Source organism: Camelus ferus, chromosome 22, assembly GCF_009834535.1.
Source record: "Camelus ferus isolate YT-003-E chromosome 22, BCGSAC_Cfer_1.0, whole genome shotgun sequence".
NCBI lineage: Eukaryota > Metazoa > Chordata > Mammalia > Artiodactyla > Camelidae > Camelus > Camelus ferus.
In genome coordinates, this window is record NC_045717.1 from 12,467,556 (window position 1) to 12,473,717 (window position 6,162).

Genomic DNA, 6,162 nt, shown 5'->3' on the forward strand with positions numbered 1-6,162 from the left:
TCTCTTGCCTGCCAGAAGTCCAAGTGTTGCTATTACTATTTGTTCTCATTTTCTGAATAATTCACTTCTACCTATCAAGTAGCACAATATACAACTCGGTGCAAAGCCTGGCTGGACTCTGATTTCCCTTCCAACTTTTCCATTTCTATTTAATATTTAAGCTCCATCTTGATACATACCATTCATTAAGTGAGCAAATGATATATGTAACTCCTTAGATAACTTATTCATCATCCTCTTCTTCCTATATTCTCCCTTTTCTATTTTTGTTTGTTTTAATGCTGGTCATTGTTTAAGGCGCATCTCAAGTGAAACCTGCTCTCTGAAGTTTTCTGAATCTTCCTCAACCCAGCAGAAATGTCATTCTACTCTCTGTCTAGTCCTGGTAATTTGTTTATACTAGGAAGGACTTAAAATACTAGGTTAGATTTTATCAAATATGTGTCTGTCTTTCTCTCAAATTGTAAACTTAATTTTATTCCTGACTTTGCTTGGCCCCTAGTGGGTGTCTGAAATATAGTAGAAGCTATTCTGCAATTCTGTAACACATCAATGCTTAAACAAATAGCGCATGGTATACATATATCATGCTATATTCAAATATTGCTATAAGGGAGTAAAATTATCACTTACTTAAGATTTATCAATCACTATCAAATGCAAGACAAGCTGTCACATTTGCCAATAAATTACCAGATAATTGACAATACTATAATGAACTTTAACAGCATCACATTCAGCATGGTGCTAGTATGAAAGCTCATTCTTCACTAAAATAAATCTCAATTATCTAGCCTTTCACCTACATATTCCTTAGAGTTCCCCTAACCATTTTATATTATAGCAGCAAAATTGTCAGTGATGCACTTAACTAAAACAGGATCTTAGAAAATGAGCCTAATACAGTACCTCAAATGTATCATTTTCCATTTACATTCCAACCAGCTTCTCTTTCTGTATCTTTTTCTTACTAATTTTTTTCCTTAAAACCGTATTATCTTTGATCTCATTCCCCTTCCCCCCTTTTCCCCTCTATCTAATCTCTCTCTCACTCTCTTGTTCTCATAATCTTTACTTTTTATTTTTAGTTTGTTTGTTTATTTTGTTGGGGGGAAGTAATTAGGTTTATTTATTTATTTTTTAAATGGAGGTACTGGGGATTGAACCCAGGACCTCATGCATGCTAGACAATGTGCTCTATCACTGAGCTATAGCCTCCCCTCTACTCAATAGTTTTTGCCACCTACATTCAGTCTGGGTCCATGTCAAGTCTACTTTGCTTCCACTGACTGTGTCTGCACAACTTCTTTTTATCACAACTGACACACCCATTTACTTAGTCTTCCAGAGACATTCTTGATATCTTCACTCACTATTGATTTCCATGCCCTTAGTACTTATTTTTAGTTCTCACACTGTGTGTATAATTTACCATAGTTTGTTAGTTAGCTCACCTATTCTATTTGTAAATTCCTGGGGGCAAAGTATAAATTTCAATACACAGTTTATACTTTTCATAATAACTAGCACATTCCTTTGCACATACTCAATAAAGTTTTTTTTTTAAGAGAGTGTTTGTATGCCTTCAAAAAACTGAATAATCAGTGTCACAGAAGCAGTTGCTTAATCTTGCTTTATGCGTCAAGATTCATGTCTTAACAGATGTTTACTGAACACTTACTGCATCCCAGGCATTAACGCTAGCGCTGAAGAAACAGCAGTGAACAAGACAAACACAGTTCCTGAACTTAGGTAAATTACAGTGTTGGGGAAAAGATGAGTGGTAAACAAATAATTAAATGTTCATGAAGTGTTTGAAAAGATTCTTTCAAGACAGTTAGGAGATTAAATCTGTCATCAAGTAGTTGCTGTATTACCCATCGAAATACATCAATTAACAACAGAATTGAATCTAAAAAGCAGACTATAAATTTCACTTGTGATTCACAATGACCTTGGACAACATCCTTGTAACATCTCCCATTTGACTTTGTTAAATAAAGATGATCATTTTCATAATTGACTAATTCCATGAAATTGATTGTGGTTAATGTGTTGTTTTAATTCATTTATGAGAATTTAAATTTCAAGTGGTGGTGCTTTGTTACACAGATGTTCTTTTGTTAGTCCCTGAATTATTCAAAGAAATAAAATAGTCCATATCCAGTGAGACTCTAGTGTATGCATAAAAATGAAAAGGTAATGGATATTTTCTGTTTCTGTCTTATTTTTAAAAATGTACCTTTATCAATGTTGTTTTGTTAGGAGGGCAAATAATCCTTGATGTTTTTTTTTTCCCTCCAAAAACTGATGACTACAACTGGTGAATAAGAAAATTATTTTATATTGCCAGTTGCTTGAAGTATTAATCTTCAGATCTAAAGGGAGACTTCTATATCCCAAAACCTGACAAGACATTTATACATGTAACTAAAACTTAAAGTGCTTATACTTATTTCAACATATTATATGGAGGCAGGATCTTCACAATTATTTCCCTCATATCTTACTATAATTATTATCTAATATTCATGGAAGATTTGTTATTTCTCAAATCATGATTTAGATATCTAAATATTTAGATATTTAAATGAATCAGCTCATGCAATCTTTATAATATCCCTTGGTGTTAGAAATTACAATAACCTCTATTTTATAATGCAGATAGAACAAATAATATTTAGTTACACGCAAAGTCTACCTAGGCATTTTATGATTAAGCCTTTTATTAAAATGAAATAATTTTTTTAAACTAATTCCTTTGCATAAGGAATTTCAGAATTGAAAAGAAACCATGATTTATATCACTGTTAATGATAAAGAACATAGCAATTTTAGTCACTAATCCTTTTTTTAAGGCTTCAATGTAATTTATTGACCTGTATAAAGAAAAAAAGAAAAAAAGGCATTCAGGGTGATTATTAAGTAACATGATTTCTCACCCAACTCAAAGTAGAAAGCAGATTCCCAGATACACATCTATTTACTGATGTATAAAGTCTCTGTTGTAATGCTTTCAGTTGTTTTGGGGGTTATTTTACTTGATATTCAATAAAGATTTTCTCTTTTTTTGTATATGTGTTTGTATCTGAACCGTTATTTGTTACTTTTTGATTCTAGAGAAAAGTGGAATAACTAACCACTCAATTTGAGACCTATTATTATTTTGACGTGTTACAGGACCTAAAACAAAGATTTCTGGAAACTTGTTTAAATATCATTATTTTTTAAAAAATTTAATGAATTTGTTAAGAACATAATGAGGAGTTTGGCAAAGGCTTTGGGGTCAATTACTTTGGAATACTAAGAGTTCACAAAATAAAATGCCAACATCATGACTTTTTTTTTTTTAATTCCAAGTGAAGAGTATGTTTCTTTCTGTGTAATCCTAGATTTGGAATCTTACTTCATTGAACAGAATTTTGCATCTTATCCAAAGTCCCTATCGTTATAATTAAATTTAAAAATTGTCCCTGAAAACTTTCTTGCATATTTTTAGACAAATATCAAAAAGAAAGAAAAATTCATAAGGCACTGTTTCAATTTAATTCTGTGACTGTCTAACTTCTAGTCTGTGGTTTTCCCTTATGTGTCAAGCTATTTGTGGGATGATCTCTCACTGTTAATTATGCCCTTCCTTGAACACTAAAGATAGTTGAGTGGATATTGGTATCACAATCAGACCTGGAAGAAAAAATGTTGCTTCACTTCTTTGTTAGTGACTTGCTTGGTGAGCTATGAAGACTTGCTGAATTTTTACCATGTCCCTTTGAGCTTCAAAAGAGAGACTGATACTATGCATGTATACTATTGACATTTCCTTTCAATATGCCCTATGATTTTTAAAAAGAAAAAGTAGAGCACATTAGAAAACTAGAAAATCAAAGATTTTAATTATTTGAAATATGTAAAACATAATTTTGGAATGAATTTTTATGCCATAGAAAAGGAAATTATAGAATGTGTGTGTCTTGGTTTTACATCACTGACACAAAAGAAAAGATAAGACAGAATAGGCTAACAGGACTGGCTTGTTTTCTTCCCAGGGGACTTGTTAAATGTATACTGCCCTGCTACACTAGTCGATTGCATAGTGATTAAAATATAAATTCTGTGTACAAATTAAAACAAAATGATTTAGTAAGAATTTAACTTCAGTAATACATTCATGATTTTGGAGTGTCCTATAGATTTAGACTCAACACCTTCTGCAGTATCATTTCAGTGGGTGACTGGAAAAAGTGACTTCAGAAAAATCTTCCTTCAATGGTTAGCCAACCATGCATTTCATTTTTGAGCAACTGTGACCTTGTTGGTCACTGCGTACTTGGATATAAATAGTGGAAATTTGAAGATGGGGCTCTGTGACCTGGATCTTGAACGATCAGTAAGATTTTATCACGTGGAGAACACACTGCAGATAGAAGACATCTCTTGTATAAAATTAAAGAGTGGGAAAAGAAAAACAGCCTATTGAGAAATAGCAATTGGGTTGTATTGGCTTATAGTTTGTAAAATGTAATTTAATAGAAGATGAATTAGACAAGGTAAAATTGCCCATATCTTACTGGAGTTTCAAAAAATATACCTGTATGCTTCTTTATATGACTAAACTCTTTCACATGAGAAATACATTTAAAAACTACTTAATTGTTTCTTGTGGTACACATGTTTAAACGTCACTTTGCTTTTGAAAATAAGTTTTTTAAAAATATTTATCTTTTGGTGTTTTTTTAAAAATAGCATTGGAAAATTCAGAGAATTGGAAACTTGAAAGTGCTAAAATGATGATCATTGCAAATTAACTCAGCAAAGGAACTCATAAATCTGTTTTTGGGTTGCTGCCATTGCATGAATGGTCTATTTTTGCGTTTTTATTAATACCATTGACTAGCTACAACAGGTGACATTTTTATCCCCTTAGGCTGTCCATTAGCCAAATGAAGGGCCATCTGGAAAGGGATTCTGTTCTTTGAAAAAATGTGACAGGGCTGATGGCTTTTTAACTGCTAGTCATCTATGATTGCTGGTAAACACTGGAAATTAGTGTTGATCCCTCAGAATTAAGAAGTTAGTCAAGTACTTAGAGAAAAAGCAAAGGGAATACCTTTAAACCAGATGTGTATATCAATTTAGGTTTTTTTTAAAAACCTGCCTTAGTTTTACTATTTTAAAAATCGTATCAATAGTAGTGTGAAAAAAAATAATACAATTATTCTTGGTGATTGTAATTTGATGGAAAATATAAAGAATATTGTGGCTGTAAAATAAAAAGGATCTACCTTGAAAAATCAAACTTGGATAACTGATACTGAGGGGAGTAAAAAGGTATATTCATTATGATGTGGTTTGCTGGCAATTTCCCCAAAGTGCTATTTTATAATATCGGTGCCCAGATGAACAGAAGGAGATGGTTTTGATGGCTGGCTCCCAACATTAGTTCATTGAGAGTCTTTTCATAATCACAATTTAAAGGGTCTCTAATAGCACCATGTTGGAGGGATCTTGGTGGCCATTCTGAATAATGCCTTCATTTCTCAGAAGGAGATTCTGTATCCCAGAGGCGTTAGGTAACTTGTGTAAGTTTACAGTTAATTTGTGGCCGAAATGGCAATTTCTCCTAAAGGAGAATCTGAAGGAGCAGCTAGCTCTATCACAGTGGTTCTCCCGTTGGTTCCTAAGCTGGAGGCCATAGGAATCAGTGTGCATTTTGCAGTTACTGTTGTTGTTTTTCAGAGTTACTCAGCAGGATCATGAATGCATATCAACTCAACCATTCTTTTTTTTTTTCCTTCTTTCCCTTAAGGGAAGCACTGGGGATTGAACCCAGGACCTCATGCACACCAAGCATATGCTCTACCACTGAGCTATACCTCCCTATCTCCCAATTCAACCATTCTATTTAGCTTAAAAAGACTACATAATAAAAGGTGGGCATAATCGTATCTTTTTTCCTTATAATCTTAAATAATAAGCACATATTCATTTAAACATGTTCTTTTATACTTGCTTTTATCATAATGCATTTTCATAATTAATAAGAGTAGAGTTACTGTCATGTTAGAATATAAGAACTGTTTTTCCTTGGAAACAACATTCATACTTAAAAATCTGAGCACTGCCTAATGAAGCTTTTGTTGAAAAATCTGTCCTACAATGTCA

General features: G+C 32.6%; 1 non-coding gene across 1 annotated transcript; it reads right to left on the reverse strand.

Moving 5' to 3' along the window:
• Nucleotides 1-5,805: 5,805 nt before the first annotated feature.
• Nucleotides 5,806-5,877, reverse strand: TRNAT-GGU. The gene has a single exon. It is a non-coding gene; the product is annotated as a tRNA-Thr (tRNA).
• Nucleotides 5,878-6,162: the final 285 nt, after the last annotated feature.